Consider the following 18,020-nt stretch of genomic DNA (forward strand, 5'->3'; position numbering starts at 1 on the left):
CAGACATCAAATGGTTCAATGACAAGTGAATAGTTCATAGGCATTTCCTGACGCTTACTGATGTTCCCTATTCTTTGGCATTCTTCACAAGACAAGACAAAGTTACGGGCATCCTTGAAGAGAGTGGGCCAATAGAAACCTGATTGCAATACCTTATGGGCAGTTCTATCTCCAGCGTGGTGTCCTCCGTAGTCTTCGGAATGACACTTCTGCAGGATCTGTCCCTGCTCATGTTCAGGCACACAACGTCTAATAACACCATCTACTCCTTCCTTATAAAGGTGAGGATCATCCCAAAAGTAGTGTCTCAAATCAAAGAAGAATTTCTTCTTTTGCTAATAGGTGAAACTGGGTGGTATGTATTTGGCTACAATATAGTTTGCATAATCGGCATACCACAGTGCACTTGTGAAGTGTGGATGACATTTAGTTGCTCATCAGGAAAACTGTCATCAATAGGTAGTGGGTCATCAAGGACATTCTCTAGCCTAGACAAGTTATCTGCTACAGGGTTATCAGCACCCTTTCGGTCAACGACGTGCAAATCAAATTCCTGTAGCAGGAGAACCCATCTAATCAGTCTAGGCTTAGCGTCCTTCTTCTCCATAAGGTACTTAATAGCAGCATGATCAGAGTGAATAGTGACTTTGGAGTCAACTATATAAGATCTGAACTTTTAACATGCAAACACGACTGCTAAAAATTCCTTCTTCGTAGTGGCATAGTTTCTTTGGGCACTGTCTAGAGTTTTACTAGCGCAGTGACTAACATTCAACTTCTTGTCAACTCTTTGACCAAGAACAGCACCAACAACATAATCACTAGCATCACACATGATTTCAAAGGGTAAGTTCCAGTCAGGTGGTTGAACAATAGGTGCGGTTATCAAAGCCTTCTTAAGTACTTCAAAGTCTTCCTCACAATCCTCATCAAAAACAAAAGGAACATCCTTCTGCAAGAGGTTGGTAAGAGGCCTAGAAATCTTAGAGAAGTCTTTAAAGAACCTTCTATAGAAACCAGCATGACATAGGAAACTTCGTATACCTCTGATATCTGTGGGGCAAGGCATTTTCTCAATTGCATCAACCTTAGCCTTATCAACTTCAATGCTTCTTTCAGAAATTTCGTCTCCTAAGACGATGCCTTCATTAACCATAAAGTGGCACTTCTCCCAATTCAAGACGAGGTTGGTATCTTCTCATCTATGTAAGACTCGATCAAGGTTGCTGAGGCAATCATCAAAGGAAGACCCGTAAACGGAGAAGTCATCCATGAAAACCTCGACAATCGTTTCACAAAAGTCAGAGAATATAGCCATCATACATCTTTGGAAGGTGGCAGGTGCATTGCATAAGCCAAAAGGCATAAGTCTATAGGCAAAGGTACAGAAGGGGCAGGTGAAAGTGGTCTTCTCTTTATCAGATTGTGCAACAGGTATTTGCGAGAAACCTGAATAACCGTCTAGAAAGCAGAAGTGTGTGTGCTTTGATAGCCTTGCTAGCATTTGGTCGATAAACGTCAAAGCATAATGATCTTTCCTGGTTGCCTAGTTCAGTTTCCGGAAGTCTATCACCATCCTATAGCCAGTAATAATCCTTTGTGGGATTAGTTCATCCTTATCATTAGGAATGACGGTGATACCTCCCTTCTTAGGTACGCAATGTACTGGACTTACCCAATCACTATGAGCAACAGGATAAATGATTCCTGCTGCCAGAAGCTTTAATATTTCTTTTCTCACGACCTCTTTCATCTTAGGATTTAATCTCCTTTGATAATCAGTAACTGGTTTAAAGTCAGGATCAGTTTTAATCTTGTGCTGACATAGAGTGGGACTAATACCCTTAAGATCATCAAGATTATATCCAATAGCAGCACGGTGCTTCCTCAGAGTTCTTAGTAACTTCTTCTCTTCGTGCTCTGAGAGAAGGGCACTAAGAATAACATGATATATCTCCTTCTCATCAAGGTAGGCATACTTAAGAGTATCAGGCAACTGTTTAAGCTCGAACACATGATCACCCTTTGGTGGGGGAGGATCCCCAAGCAGTTCAACAGGAAGATTATTCTTGAGAATAGGATATTGTTCTAAGACAATTTTATCTATCTCATCTCTTTCCTCATATGCATATCATTTTCATGCTCAAGCAGATATTTCTCTAAAGGATCCGTAGGAGGTACGGCAATAGAGGCAAGAGCAATGATTTCATCCCTACGAGACGACTCTCTTTCATGGGGTTGTCTTCCAAACTTGGAGAAGTTAAATTCATGAGACACACCCTCGAAACTAACAGTGACGGTCTGCTTAATGCAATCAATGTGAGCATTGACAGTGTTGAGAAAGGGTCTACCTAATATGATGGGACAAAAGCTATCTTGTGCAGTACCAAGGACGAGGAAATCAGTAGGATACTTCGGCTTATCACACAGGACTTCTACGTCTCTCACAATTCCCAGAGGGCAGATAGTGTCTCCATTAGCTAGCGTAATAGTGACATCAATGGGTTCTAACTCAGCAGGTGCAATCTCATCTTTGATTTCATCATATAGAGAACGGGGTATTGCACTAACACTAGCTCCCATATCACATAAACCATGGTAACAATGATCTCCTATCTTGACAAAAACAACGGGCAGGCCAACTATAGGTCCGTATTTATCTTTCGCGCGAGGTTTAGCAATTCTAGCGGAGTCCTCACAGAATTTGATAACATGCCCGTCTACGTCTTCTGCTAAGAGATATTTGATAATAGCCACACTAGGTTCAACTCTAATCTCCTCAGGGGGTGCAAGTGGTCTAATTTAACCCCTACGTATCATAGTTGGAGCTTTAGAATAATCCTTTATCCTAGCAGGGTATGGTGGTTTCTCAGTGTAAGCACAAGGAACAACAGGATCACTAAAAGCAATGACTTTCTCCTCAACTAGATTGGTTTTGGCTATGTTGCTTTCTACAGGAGGATGATATTTAAACCACTTCTCTTTGGGAAGATCAACATGAGCAGCAAAATATTCACATAGAGAAGCTACTATCTCAGAGTCAAGTCCATACTTAGCGCTAAAATCTCTAAAAGTGTTTGTCTCAACAAAAGATTTAACGCAATCAAACTGGAAATTCATACCTGACTCCTTACCTTCCTCTAGCTCCCAATCTTTAGAGTTGCGTTTGATTCTTTCCAATAAATTCCACTTGTGATCAATATCCTTCTTCATAAAAGAACCGATACAAGAAGTGTCAAGCATGGTATGACCGTCATGAGAAAGCCGAGCATGAAAGTTTTGAGTGATGATTTCTCTCGAGAGCTCATGATTGGGGCATGAATATAGCATTGATTTAAGCCTCCCCCAAGCTTGAGCTATGCTTTCCCTGTTACGAGTCCAAAAGTTATAAATAAAGTTCCGATCACGATGTACTAAATGCATAGGATATAACTTTTGATGAAATTCCAATTTCAACCGATTGTATCCCCATGATCCAGTATCATCACATAGCGTATACCATGTCAATGCCTTATCCTTCAAAGATAAAGGAAAGACTTTCTTCTTTACCTCATCCTCGGGCAAACCTGCAAGTTTAAATAAACCACAAACTTCATCTACATAGATTAGATGCAAGTCTGGATGTGAAGATCCATCTCCTGTAAAAGGATTAGCCAGCAGTTTCTCAAGCATACCCGAAGGAATTTCATAAAAGATATTTTCAGTAGGTACCTCAGGTCGAGAAATAACTCCTCGTGCTTCCGTTCATGGTGAAGATACCCCGAACAAACTCCTCAAAGGAACAGTCTCCATAGTGACAAGTGACAATAAATTTCAGCACAGTATATAAATGTTTCCTTACCAATTTCCACTTACCAAAGGCGCTTCACTCCCCGGCAACGGCGCCAGAAAAGAGTCTTGATGACCCACAAGTATAGGGGATCAATCATAGTCCTTTCGATAAGTAAGAGTGTCGAACCCAACGAGGAGAGAAGGCTCTGATAAGCGGTTTTCAGCAAGGTAATAACCGCAAGCACTGAAAGTAGTGGTAACAAGTGATGGTGTAGCGAGGTGAAACGTAGCAAGCAAAAAGTAACAAGTAACAAGTAGTAGCAACGGTGAAGCAAGTGTCCCAATCCCTTTTGTAGCAAGGGACAAGCCTGATCAAAGCCTTATAGGAGGAAAAACGCTCCCGAGGACACACGGGAATTTCTGTCATGCTAGTTTCATCATGTTCATATGATTCGCATTCGTTACTTTGGTAGTTTGATATGTGGGTGGACCGGCGCTTGGGTACTGCCCTTACTTGGACAAGCATCCCACTTATAATTAACCTCTCTCCCAAGTATCCGCAACTACAAAAGAAGAATTAAGACAACGTCTAACCATAGCATTAAACTAGTGGATCCAAATCAGCTCCTTACGAAGCAACGCATAGACTAGGGTTTAAGCTTCTGTCACTCCAGCAACCCATCATCTACTTACTACTCCCCAATGCCTTCCTCTAGGCCCAAGTATGGTGAAGTGTTATGTAGTAAACGTTCACATAACACCACTAGAGGAAAAGACAACATACAACATATCAAAATACCGAACGAATATCAAATTCACATGACTATTATTAACATGACTTATCCCATGTCCTTAGGAACAAAAGTAACTACTCACAAAACATAATCATAATCATGATGAGAGGTGTAATGAATAGCATCAAGGATCTGAACATAAACTCTTCCACCAAGTAATCCAACTAGCATCAACTACAAAGAGTAATCAACACTACTAGTAACCTTACAAGTACCAATCGGAGTCGTGAGACGGATATTGGTTACAAGAGATGAACTAGGGATTGGAGAGGAGATGGTGCTGATGAAGATGTTGATGAAGATGCCTCCCCTCCGATGAGAGTAGTGTTGGTGATGACGATGGCGACGATTTCCCCCTCCGAGAGGGAAGTTTCCCCGGCAGGATCGTCCTGCCGGAGCTCTAGATTGGATCTGCTCAAGTTTCGCCTCGTGGCGGCGGTGAAACCACGAAAAAGCTCCCGAATGTTTTTTTCTGGAACGAAACCCTTCATATAGAAAAAGAGGGGGGCTACTGGGCCGTCAGGAAGCCCACAAGCCCCCACTCCGCCACCAGGGGGTGGCCGTGGCAGTACTTGTGGCACCCTGGCAGCCCCCCTCCGTACTTCTTTCGCCCATTATTTTTTATATAATCCCAAAAAAATCCACGTAAGTTCTCAGGGCATTTGGAGATGTGCAGAATAGTGGACTAGGATTTTCTCCTTTTCCAGTACAGAATTCCAGCTGCCTGAATTCTCCCTCTTCAAATAAACCTTGCAAAATAAGAGAGAAAAGGCATAAATATGGTACCACAAAGTAATATAACAGACCATAAAGCAATAAATATCAACATGAAAGCATGATGCAAAATGGATGTATCACACCCTGGCTCTTATTGCAAGTGAAGAACAGGGTGTTAATGGTACTGAACAAGAGACACAATACATGGCTGCTGACTACGCTGACATGTATGAAAGCTTAGTTGCTCAATGTGTTTTAAGTGTGCAGGTAACACAGGCTGAGAAAAATCAGAGGCACAACTTGTTCCATACTAAGGGAGTGGTAACGAAATGTTCTATTTGCGTAATCATCGATGTAGGGAGTTGCAACAACTTAGCTAGCATGGAGATGGTGCAGAAGCAGTCTCTCACCACCAGACCACATCCTCATCCTTATTATATCTAGTTGTTCAACAACAGTAGCAAGGTTAACGTAACACATATTGTTTGTCTGCATTTTAGCATTGCTACATATTCTGATTTTATTGATTGTGATTTCGTACCAATGCAAGCATGCTCCATTTTACTTGGTAGACCATGGCAATTTGATAAAAAATCTATACACCATGGTAGAACAAATCAGTATACTCTTGTTCATGAGGATCAAAATATAACTTTGCTTCCTATGTCTCCTGAACATATTATGAAAGATGACATTGCTAGAGCTAGTAAAGAAAAACAAGACCTACATAAGAGTGAAAATCAAAATGTAGCAAAGGAATTTGAGCAACACAATAAGCCTACTAAATCATCATCTAGTGTTGCCTCTGAAATAAAACTGAAGAGTGGTCGTTTACTTGCCACTAAATCTGATATTACTGATTTGGATATTACTACATCTGTTTTCTATGCTTTTGTATGCAAAGAGGTATTATTTTCATTCGAGGATATGCCACCCTCTTTCCCTCCTGCCATCATTAACATTTTGCAGGAGTTCGCTGACGTCTTTCCACAAGACGTGCCACCGGGATTACCACCTATTAGAGGGATTGAGCATCAGATTGACTTAACTCCCGGTGCATCGCTACCCAACCGTGCACCATACCGTACCAATCCATAGGAGACGAAGGAGATTATTTGTCAAGTACAACACCTGCTCGACAAAGGTTATATACGTGAATCTCTTAGTCCTTGTGTTGTTCCTATTATTCCAGTGCCGAAAAAGGATGGTACATCGCGTATGTGTGTTGATTGTAGAGGCATTAATAATATTACTATTCGTTATCGTCATCCTATTCCTAGGCTAGATGACATGCTTGATGAATTAAGTGGCTCTATAATTTTCTCCAAAGTTGATTTGCATAGTGGATACCATCAAATTTGCATGAAATTGGGAGATGAATGGAAAACGGCATTTAAAACTAAGTTTGGCTTATATGAGTGGTTAGTTATGCCTTTTGGATTGACTAATGCACCTAGCACTTTCATGAAATTAATGAATGAGGTTTTACGTGCTTTCATTGGACGATTTGTGGTAATCTACTTTGATGATATACTGATTTATGGTAGATATTTGGAGGAACACTTGGATCATTTGCGTGCTGTTTTTACTGCTCTACGTGATGCACGCCTGTTTGGTAACCTTGGGAAGTGCACCTTTTGCATAGACCGAGTATCTTTTCTTGGCTATGTTGTTACTCCATAGGGAATTGAAGTTGATAAAGCCAAGATTGAAGCTATTGAGAGTTGGCCGCAGCCCAAAACCGTCACACAAGTGAGGAGTTTCCTTGGACTCGTTGGGTTTTATAGGCGTTTTGTGAGAGATTTCACCACCATTGCTGCACCTCTCAATGAGCTTACAAATAAGGATGTTCCTTATTCTTGGGGCACCGCGCAGGAAGAAGCCTTCACGGTTTTGAAAGATAAGTTAACACATGCTCCTGTACTCCAACTTCCTGATTTTAATAAGACTTTCGAGCTTGAATGCGATGCTGGTGGAATTCGATTAGGAGGTGTGTTATTACAAGATGGTAAACCTGTTGCATACTTTTCTGGAAAATTAAGTGGGCCTAGTCTGAATTATTCTACTTATGATAAGGAATTATATGCTCTTGTTCGGACTTTGGAAACATGGCCACATTATTTATGACCCAAAGAATTTGTCATACATTCTGATCATGAATCTTTGAAACATATTAGAAGTCAAGAAAAACGGAACCGTAGACATGCTAAATGGGTTGAATTCATTGAGACTTTCCCGTACGTCACTAAACACAAGAAGTGTAAAGAAAATGTTATTGCTGATGCTTTGTCTCGTTGTTATACTATGCTTTCACAACTTGATTTTAAAATATTTGGTTTGGAGACCATCAAAGATCAATATGTGCATGATGCTGATTTCAAAGATGTGTTGGAGAATTTTAAAGAAGGGAGAACATGGAACAAGTTCATCATTAATAATGGATTTGTGTTTCGTGCTAACAAGCTATGCATTCCATCTAGCTCCGTTCATCTTTTGTTGTTACAGGAGGCACATGGAGGAGGATTTATGGGACACTTTGGTGTAAAGAAGACAGAGGACGTACTTGCTACACATTTCTTTTGGCCAAGGATGCGACGGGATGTTGAGCGTTTTGTTGCTTGCTGCACGACATGTCAAAAAGCTAAGTCACGACTCAATCCTCATGGTTTATATATGCCTTTGCCTGTACCTAGTGTTCCTTGGGAGGATATATCTATGGACTTTGTTTTAGGTTTACCTCGAACAAAGAAGGGGAGGGATAGCATATTTGTTGTCATGGACAGATTTTCTAGAAAGGCACACTTTATACCATGTCATAAAAGTTATGATGACGCTAATGTGGCTGATTTGTTCTTTGGTGAAATTATTCGCTTGCTTATGGCGATTGTTTCAGATCGTGATGCTAAATTTCTTAGCCACTTTTGGGGATGTTTATGGGCAAAGTTGGGGACATAATTGCTTTTTAGTACTACATGTCACCCCCAAACTGATGGACAAACTAAAGTAGTCAATAGATCATTGTCTACTATGCTTATGGATGTTTTGAAGAAAACTATAAAACTGTGGAAGAATGCTTGCCTCATATTGAATTTGCTTATAATCGTTCGCTGCATTCTACTACAAATATGTGTCCTTTTGAAGTTGTGGATGGTTTCCTGCCTCGTGCACCTATTGATTGGTGCCTCTTTCATCTTCGAAGAAGGTTAATTTTGATGCTAAAGAACGTGCTGATTTGATATTAAAGATGCATGAGTTAACTAAGAAAAACATTGAGCGTATGAATGCTAAATATAAGCTTGCTGGAGATAAGGGTAGAAGACATGTTGTCTTTGCACCTGGAGATCTTGTTTGGTTGCATTTGCGTAAGGATAGGTTTCCTGATTTGCGCAAGTCATAGCTAATGTTGCGTGCTGATGGTCCTTTCAAAGTGTTAGAGAAAATAAATGATAATGCATATAGACTTGAGCTGCCTGCAGATTTTGGGGTTAGTCCCACTTTTTAACATTGCAGATTTGAAGCCATATTTGGGTGAGGAAGATGAGCTTCCGTCAAGGACGACTTGAGTTCAAGAAGGGGAGGATGATGAGGACATCAACACCATAGTTACACCCACAACCCCAGCTGCTATACATACTAGACCAGTTACTAGAGCTCGTGCATGCCAATTGAAATACCAGGTACTTTCGTTTCTTGGGAATACTTCTAATGCTCATGAACATATGATGCTGCCTAAGTTAGATACTTTTGTTGTGCTCATGAATGAAGGACCTAGCATGGACAAGAAGGATATCCGTTAGAGCGGGATCAAGCATGGAGAAGAAGGTGCACACGTGGGAGAGAACAATGCAACTTCCACTGGTGATTTTCGCACTCTAAAGCCACCATAAGGAGAGCATGAAGGCTTTGGATGAAACATTCAAGATGCCACTTTATAAATTTCGTCCATAGGTTATCATAGGTGTTGCGTCACCTTATTTTGAGCCAGGCCCATGTAATTTCGAGATACCATAATATAGGCTATTTTTAGAGTCCGTATGTGTGGGGAAACCGAGTTTAGGGCTGTTTTCGGACCCCTCCTCCAAGGGCCACGAAATTGCCTCTCTATTTCCTCATATATACAGCCCTTAGGGCACCATTTAGACTTGGGTTTTATTTAGATTACATGTTCGCCATAGCTGCAACTTCGCGTTCTTCGTTTGTGTTCTACGACCAGACAAAGGCGTCAGAGAACCCCATCTTCATCAATAAAGCTTTCCTCTAATATTCGCAATATCTTGATTGCAATCTTGGTTTCTTGCTTGTTCTTCGTTTGCGTGCAGGAAACAGACCTTCGTGGTCAGGTTGACCGTGCTCCGGTGTGATCAATAACCTCTCGGAGTTGGTTTAGCGATTGCTAAGGCGCGACGTCCTCACACATTCGTAGTCGGATCGTCAAAGTCTACTCCACCAAGACGATACCCACGATCTCATCGAAAGACATGGGCAACTTCGCCATCTATCAGGAGTAATGGTAGTAGATGCAGGCATGAGTCGGCCTACTTTCTTACACACGTGATGCCTATATGTAATTTCATTGTAATGAATATATATTGCATAACTAAGCGCTTTTCTATCAATTTCCCAACGCGTGTACTCCACGATTCTTCGGTGGACGGTATTCATACACGACAACTTTAGTGGTACATGTATCATAGTGTAGGTCTTGAGAAATCCGAAGGGTACTTGGCGATCCAAAAATTCTCCTGTTCGAGGATGTCTTAGTCTTGGCCATTCCCTAGATGGTAGTAGAGGTACACGGTCGATGTAGCACTTGGATAAATTCCCCTGTTGGCTAGACGTTGGGCTTGGCTTGCACAAACTTGTCCAAACGAGGGCATTGCCGCCTTGACAAGAAAGATCAACAATTTGCAGCAACGGCAGCAAGCAGTGGTAGATTTGGAGGAAGCAGGTCACCTAGGAGTATGTTGGGCGCTGGATAGGCTGGCCCAGACGCACGCAACACGGTCAATGCCCTAGCGAGTGAGCGCTCGATCCAACGAAGCAAGCGACAACAAAGGCGGGGCGACAAGCTGAGCTAAGAGGAGGAAGGGCGGCTGCGGGCATCGCTTGGTGGCAGCAGCTCACCTATCGACACGATGTAGACAAATGCTGGTGCCTCGAGCATGTGACGGGACTTTCTACACCGTGAGGGAAGGGTATTGGAGTAAAGCGCGAGCGAGGCGGCAATGGACTTCGATGTCGCGGGAACTGGTCGGGGATGTCCCAGGCGGAGGGGTTCGAGGGCAAGCAGGGCCTTAGCAGCGTCCGATTGGCCGGATCGAGTCATGGTCCCTTTCCCGTGATGAGGCACATGTATAGGTGTCAATCGTAGTCCTTTCAATAAGTGAGAGTGTCAAACCCAATGAGGAGCAGAAGGGAATGACAAGCGGTTTTCAGCAAGGTAATTTCTGCAAGCACTAAAATAGTGGTAATAAGTTGTTTGATATCAACATAATTGTAACAAGTGATAAGTAGAAATAGTAACAATAGGTGGAGGAAGGTAGCCCAATCCTTTTGTGGAAAAGGACAGGCTAGAACAATTTCTTATAATAGGCAAAGCATTCTTGAGGGCACACGGGGATTTGATCTAGTCACTTTTGTCATATTTGGTTAATTCGTGTTCGGTATTTTGATAATTTAATATGTGGGTGGAACGGTGCTTGGGTGTTTTTATTACTTGAACAAACCTCCCAATTATGATTAACCCTCCCGCAAGCATCGACAACTACGAGAAAAGTATTAAGAATAAAATCTAACCATAGCATTAAACATAGGGATCCAAATCAGCCTCTTACGGAGTAGAGCCTAGACCGGGGTTAATGTTTTTGTCAATCTCGCAACCCACCCTCTAATTACTACTACACAATGCATGCCCTTAGGCCCAAAGATGGTGAAGTTTTATGTAGTCGACGTTCACATAACACCACTAAGGGAATAACAACATTCATATCATTGGAATATCGGATGAATATCAACTTCACATGACTACTTGCAACATGATTTCTCCTGTGGCCTCAAGAACAAAAGTAACTGCTCGCAAGTGATAAACAGGTTCATGATCAGAGCGATATTAAATAGCATAATGTATCTAAACATATGATCTTCCACTAAATAAACCATAAAGCATCAACTACAAGATGTAATCAACACTACTAGACACACCCCAGGTACCAATCCGAGGTTCCGGTACAAGATTGAGTACAAGAGATGAACTAGGGTTTTGAGAGATGGTGTTGATGAAGATGTTGATGAAGATTGGCCTCCCCAAGATGAGAGGGTCGTTAGTGATGACGATGGCCCCAAATTCCCCCTCCGGGAGGGAAGTTCCTCCGACCGGAATCGCTCCGCTAGAGGGCAAAAGTGCTCCTGTCCAGGTTCTGCCTCGAGATGGCGACGCTTCATCCCAAAAGTCCTCCTCTTAATTTTTTAGGGTAAAAGGAATTTTATACGAAAATATGATCGCTATAGGTGGGCCAGGGGCCCACTAGACATCAGGCCATGCCAGGGGGCCTGGCACGCCCTCGTGTCTAGTGGGCGCCTGGTAGCCCCTCTCTGGTACTTCTTCGCTCCAGTATTTTTTATTTTTTATAAGACAAATCTCCGTAAATTTTCAGCCTAATTGGAGATGTGCATAATAGGTATCTGTGATGTAGCTTTTCAGGTCGAGAATTCCATGTGCCGACATTGTGCCACTTGCTGTAAACCTTGCATATTATGAGAAAAAATGCATTAGGATTACTTCACCAAGTGGAAAATGCATAAAAACACTATAAATAACAGTAACAAAACATGATGCAAAATGAACGTATCAACTCCCCCAAGATTAGACCTCGCTTGTCCTCAAGTAAAAGCCAATAGCAAAAATCATGACCACATGCTCTCGGAGAGAGGTGTCAATAAAAACAAAATACGGACATCGCAGCATCACGCTCTTTATTATAACAACGAATAAAACTTTATAAAATGCTTCATCATAGCATTTTCATAATATAACTTTCATCATACAGGCTTCTTATAAACAAGTAGCAATTCATCACAACATCGAAATATGAAGCATAAATTCTATTAAAAACTAACAAACTATGTTCTCAGTCAACTTTGCAACACAAATCATCATATTTTCACGAAACGTCACATATCGGAGCTTTTAAGCAAGTCTACATACTCAACCATCATTTAGTCTTCTATGATTGCTAACACCCACCGCATATATATATATGAGCAAAAGGTTTCAACCAGACACATAGAAAGATAGGGCCTTATAGTGTTGCCTCCCAACATAGGTAAACAATAATAACTCATAACCACCCACATTTAGCTCGATATATATGCCTAGATTTTTGCCCGACACATGATGCTTGCCAAAGAGAAGATAAAGGAAGTAGAGCACAATACATTGAATCTTGCACAAAAGTAAATACATAAAGGTAAAAGATAGGCCCTTGACAGTGGGAAGCAGAGGTTGTCATGCGCTTTTTGGTTGTATGCTATATCTCTTAGTGCTAAGGAACATTACGTTATGTTGCCCCTTATGATGGCAACCTTTATTATGCAGTCCATCGCTTTTAATATCACCATCACAAGTTTGCACAATGCTTAATTTACCTTACACTAAATGGATCAAACATGTTTAGAAGCAATTTTTATTGCTTTGTGCATTGATGACAACTTACTTGAACGATCTTACTTAATCCATAGGTATGTATGGTCGACTCTTGAAACATGGATTTGGGTTTAATGTTTTGGATGCACAAGTGGTATCTCTAGTGAGTGCGGAGTTTTGGCTAGCAAAGGTTTTAGGCAAGCACCACATGTTCGAGTATCTTTAACAATATAACTTCTATGTGAATGTGAACAAGCATAAATCATTACGTTGTCTTCCTTGTCCAACGTCAATAGTTTTGGCATATTATAATTAATGGGGGCTCACAATCATAAAAGATGTCAATGATAGTGTATTTGCAGGTAAATCTTCTCTTCCCTTATTAATTCTTTCATGTGTTGCATCACCAACCAATGATATGTTTGTCAACCTTCAACAAATTTTACCACGTATACTTTTCCTTATGTGATGTGACTACTTACTATAAGTAGATCACAAAAGAAGAACAAATTTTACCACGTATACTTTTCCTTATGTGATGTGATGTGACTACTTTTCCTTATACTTTTCCTTTATTTTGATTGCAACAAGAAAGTAAAGAAGAAAAATTCAAACTAAACTTTGTTATATAACTCTCACTCGATTACATAGATAGGTAGGTAGATGACGAAACTAGCATGCGAATGAAAAAGATTGAACTTAACTTTTATTTGACTAAATTACGAAGTAACTAAAGATCTAACTAAGATGGATAAAGATAAATAAGAGTGATGGTGATACAATACCGGGGCACCTCCCCAATCTTGGCACAAGCCAAGAGGAGTGTCCATACCCGTCTACTCAAGTCTCCTTCTTTGGCGGTGAAGATGAAGGTTGTGGTGTTGGTGTAGATGATGAACTAGCATCACAGTGTAACCTCAGGAGGTTCTCCAGATGTTGAATAATACTCCAGATATTGATGACTTGGTCCTTTAACAAAACATTTTCACAAGTAAGATATTTATTCTCAAACACACTGTTTCGAAGGCTCTAAAGGCTTCGATTGCAATAGGGGTGAGATGCTCATAGTAGGGTTGGATGTAGTCTTCTTCTTCCTCTTCGTTTGGTGGCATGGTCTGCCCTTCTTCTAGATCTTGATCCCCCTTGACTTACTTTCCCTTGCTCTCCTGTGTAGCTCCTACTGGTTCATCCTCCTTTAGTTCCATCTTCATCAGCCAAGCATCTTCTTCTACATGGTTGGAGGAGGGAGAAGACATGATGCCCGGCTTGATAGTTATGTCAAAAAATAGCACGACACAAGAACAGAGAATTTCTCCATGGTGCAGGTGTCAAATCATTAAAGATATATAGAGATATTTTTTATGCAAAGAAATACATGCCCCACAAGAAAACAGAGCCAGGTAGGTGCCCGAGGGGCCCGCTAGGCATCACGCCGCGCGAGGTGGCCTCGTGTGCCCTGGTGTCTAGTGGACACCTGGGTTGCCTTCTCGTGTATTTCTCAGTTTCCTAATTTTTCTAATATTCGAAAACTAACGGAAAATATTTTTGCGGATTTTTCTGAGTCAATTTACTTACTTTATCACATACCTCATCCTTTTAAGGGGTATGGAGTGTTCTGGAAGGTCTCCCTAATGTGCTCCTCCACTGTCATGGTTTGGATAATATTTGTTTCGACATTAATTGGTGTACCTAAAATATAAGGCTTTATTCCTTGTCCATTGACCACCTTCCGGTTAGTGCCTTCGGGATTATTGATCTTAATAGCTCTGTACCGATAAACATCTTTGATGATATATGGTCCTTCCCATTTGGAGAGAAGTTTTCCTGCAAAAAATCTTAAACGAGAATTGTACAATAGAACATATTCACCAACTTTGAAATCTTGCTTTTGGATTCTTTTGTCATCCATATTTTAACTTTTTCTTTGAATAGTTTGCTATTTTCATAAGCTTGGGTTCTCCATTCATCTAATGAGCTAATTTCAAATGACCACTTTTCACTAGCAAGTTTAAAATAAAGTTGAGTTCTTTAATTTCCCAATAAGATTTATGTTCTAATTCAAGAGTTAAATGACATGCTTTCCCATAAACCATTTTGTAAGGAGACATACCCATAGGATTTTTATAAGCTGTTCTATAGGCCCACAATGTATCATCTAATTTCTTAGACACATTCTTTCGGGACCTATTGACAGTCTTTTGTAATATTATTTTTATTTCTCTATTGGTTAATTCTACTTCACCACTAGATTGAGGATGATAGGGAGATGCAGCTCTGTGGTTAACATCATATCTTGCAAGCAACTTACGAAAAGCACCATGAATAAAATGTGAACCACCATCAGTCATTAAGTACCTAAGGACTCCAAAATGTGGGGAAAATAGCTTCCTTAAGCATCCTAGAGGTGTTATGATCAACACTATTTGTTGGAATAGCTTCTACCCATTTAATGACATAATCAACAGCAACCAAAATATGTGTATACCCACTAACAAGTGAATAATTCATAGGCATTTCCTGACATCTACTAATGTTACCATTTCTTTGAAATTCATCACAAGAGAGGGAAAACTAACGAGCATCTTTGAAAAGAGTAGGCCAATAAAATCCAGACCGTAATACCTTGTGCGCAGTCCTATCTCCCGCATGGTGTCCTCCATAAGCCTCAGACTGACACTTCCGAATGATTTGTTCCTGTGAATGCTCAGCTATACAACGTCTAATAATACCATCTACCCCCTCTTTATAAAGATGTGGGTCATCCCAAAACTAATGTCTTAAATCAAATAAGTTTTTCTTTTCTTTATATGCTAGTTGAAACTAGGTGGTATGTATTTAAGCAACAATGTAATTAGCATAATCAGTAAACCACGATGTGTCATTCACCATAGCTAGGTGTTCATCACGAAAGCTATCATCAATAGGTAGTGGGTCATCAAGACCATTTTCTAACCTAGACAAGTTATCAGCTACGGGGTTCTTAGCTCCTTTCCTATCAATGATATGCAAATCAAATTCTTGTAGCAAGAGAACCCACCTAATAATTCTAAGGAATTTTACTCGAAAAGATGATTGCCAGAGGTGGGCTAGGGACACTAGACATCAGGTCGCTCCAGGCGGGCCTGGCACGTCCTTGTGTCTAGTGGGTGCTCGGTAGCCCCCTCCGGTACTTCTTCGCTCCAGTATTTTTTATTTTTTATAATATAAATCTCCGTAAATTTTCAGCCAAATTGGAGACGTGCAGAATAGGTACCTATGACGTAGCTTTTGCAGGGCCAGAATTCCATCTACTGGCATTCTCCCACTTGATGTAAACCTTGCATATTATGAGAGAAAATGCATTAGGATTACTCCACCAATTGGAAAAACGCATAAAAACACTATACATAACAATATCAAAACATGATGCAAAATGGACGTATTAGCCCGCGATCGCGAGGAGGCACGGGAGAGGCGGCACGGGAGCAGCGCCATGGGAGGCGGAGCTTAGCGGCAGGAGGAAGAAGGACACACGGAGCTGCTAGGGTGGTGTGGGTGCGAGCCGAGGAGGAGGTTGGGGCGCGTGGGAGGAGAGGTCAGAGGCCTTAAAGCGGGGGTTGTGAATCGCCGACTATGGGTGCCGCGATGGTTTTAGGGCTCCCGGTCTTGTGGCGTCGTGTGGAGAGGAGACGAGGGAGGTGCGGATCGAGCGCTGGTGGGGGGCTGTGTTCGTGTGGGTTTTCGAGCACATGGCGGCTCTATGGGGAGAAGAGCGAGGGGATCAAGAGTTTCTGTCAGGATGCTATGGTTAACTCGGCTCGAAATAGGATGGAGGCCCTGCTGGGTCTCTCGTGGGCTAGCTAGGTGCAGCATCCGAGCTCCCTCCCCTTCGTATTATTTCTTCAATGGAAAAAATAGAAAGAAAGAAAAGGAGAGAAAAGAAAGGCTAAAGAAAGAATTTGGCAATGTGGCTAATTTTCCTAGACTCAGAAGTTGGCACGAATGGAAGATTAAATTCAAACTCATTTGAATTGACTGAAATTGTTTGAACTATGACAAGTTTTTAGGAGTGTCCAAAATGTTGGGAATTTAAAGGAGCCTCGGTAATCCGAGAATAAATAATTGACAAGGTTTGGAGGTCAAACTTGGAGTAGAAAAGGGAAATGGAATTAAATACAAGTGTGTTTATACATGACTAACTATTATAGAATATTTATTTTAGCACCCTAAATATTTGGGGGATGTGTTATAAAGAGAAATCACCATGTGAATTGCCCTCAATTTCAATAGATCATAAGATCTATGCAATTTATTTGGTTGAGAATCATTTGGGTTGGTAAATTTTAATGGCATGATGACATGATGCAATGCAAAAATAAAATAGAGTAAACAATATAATAAACATGGAAAGATCGGTCTCGGGATGTTAGAACTCTCCCCTGTCGGGACCCTGATCCTAAGCCATAAGAATCTAGCATGTAACATACCACATCACTTTCTGTTCTCGTGCAAAAATGTTATCCCCTCGGCTGCCACCTTACATTGCTCGGGACCGTTTGCGTCTGTTGGCTCACATATGTGAATATGTCACTAGCATTAAAATGTCATAGATCCCAGGTCGACATGACTAGTTATAAACCCAAGTGGCACATCCGTACACGAACATGTATACATAACCTAGTAATGGAGGTGTCCGTCAACAGCGTGTGTAGACGAGACGTAGCAAGCTACAAGGTCCCCATTACTCCATGGGACATTTGTGTCATCAACCGCGTGTAGACGAGTCATAGAAGGCTACATGGACTCCATTACACCATGTGACATTTCCTCGAGGGGACACACACAACAATAAAGTAGGATACATTCCGGTCAATCAGTGTGTCCGGAGCAGTAGCAAGCTACCAACACTGAGTGGAAGCACAAAGAGGGCTACTAAAGGCTCACAACTAGGTGTCAAATCCCACAAATACCAATGCACATCACATGTACGCACAACATGCACGATATGCGTAGATACAACTTGGCATCACAATGAAATTTTACAACACATCATTTATTTAAAAGGCTCAGAGAGCCTTGCACAATAGGTTCATACATGTAGGGGTCACATGACCCGA

This window comes from Hordeum vulgare, chromosome 3H, assembly GCF_904849725.1.
Source record: "Hordeum vulgare subsp. vulgare chromosome 3H, MorexV3_pseudomolecules_assembly, whole genome shotgun sequence".
Classification (NCBI taxonomy): domain Eukaryota; kingdom Viridiplantae; phylum Streptophyta; class Magnoliopsida; order Poales; family Poaceae; genus Hordeum; species Hordeum vulgare.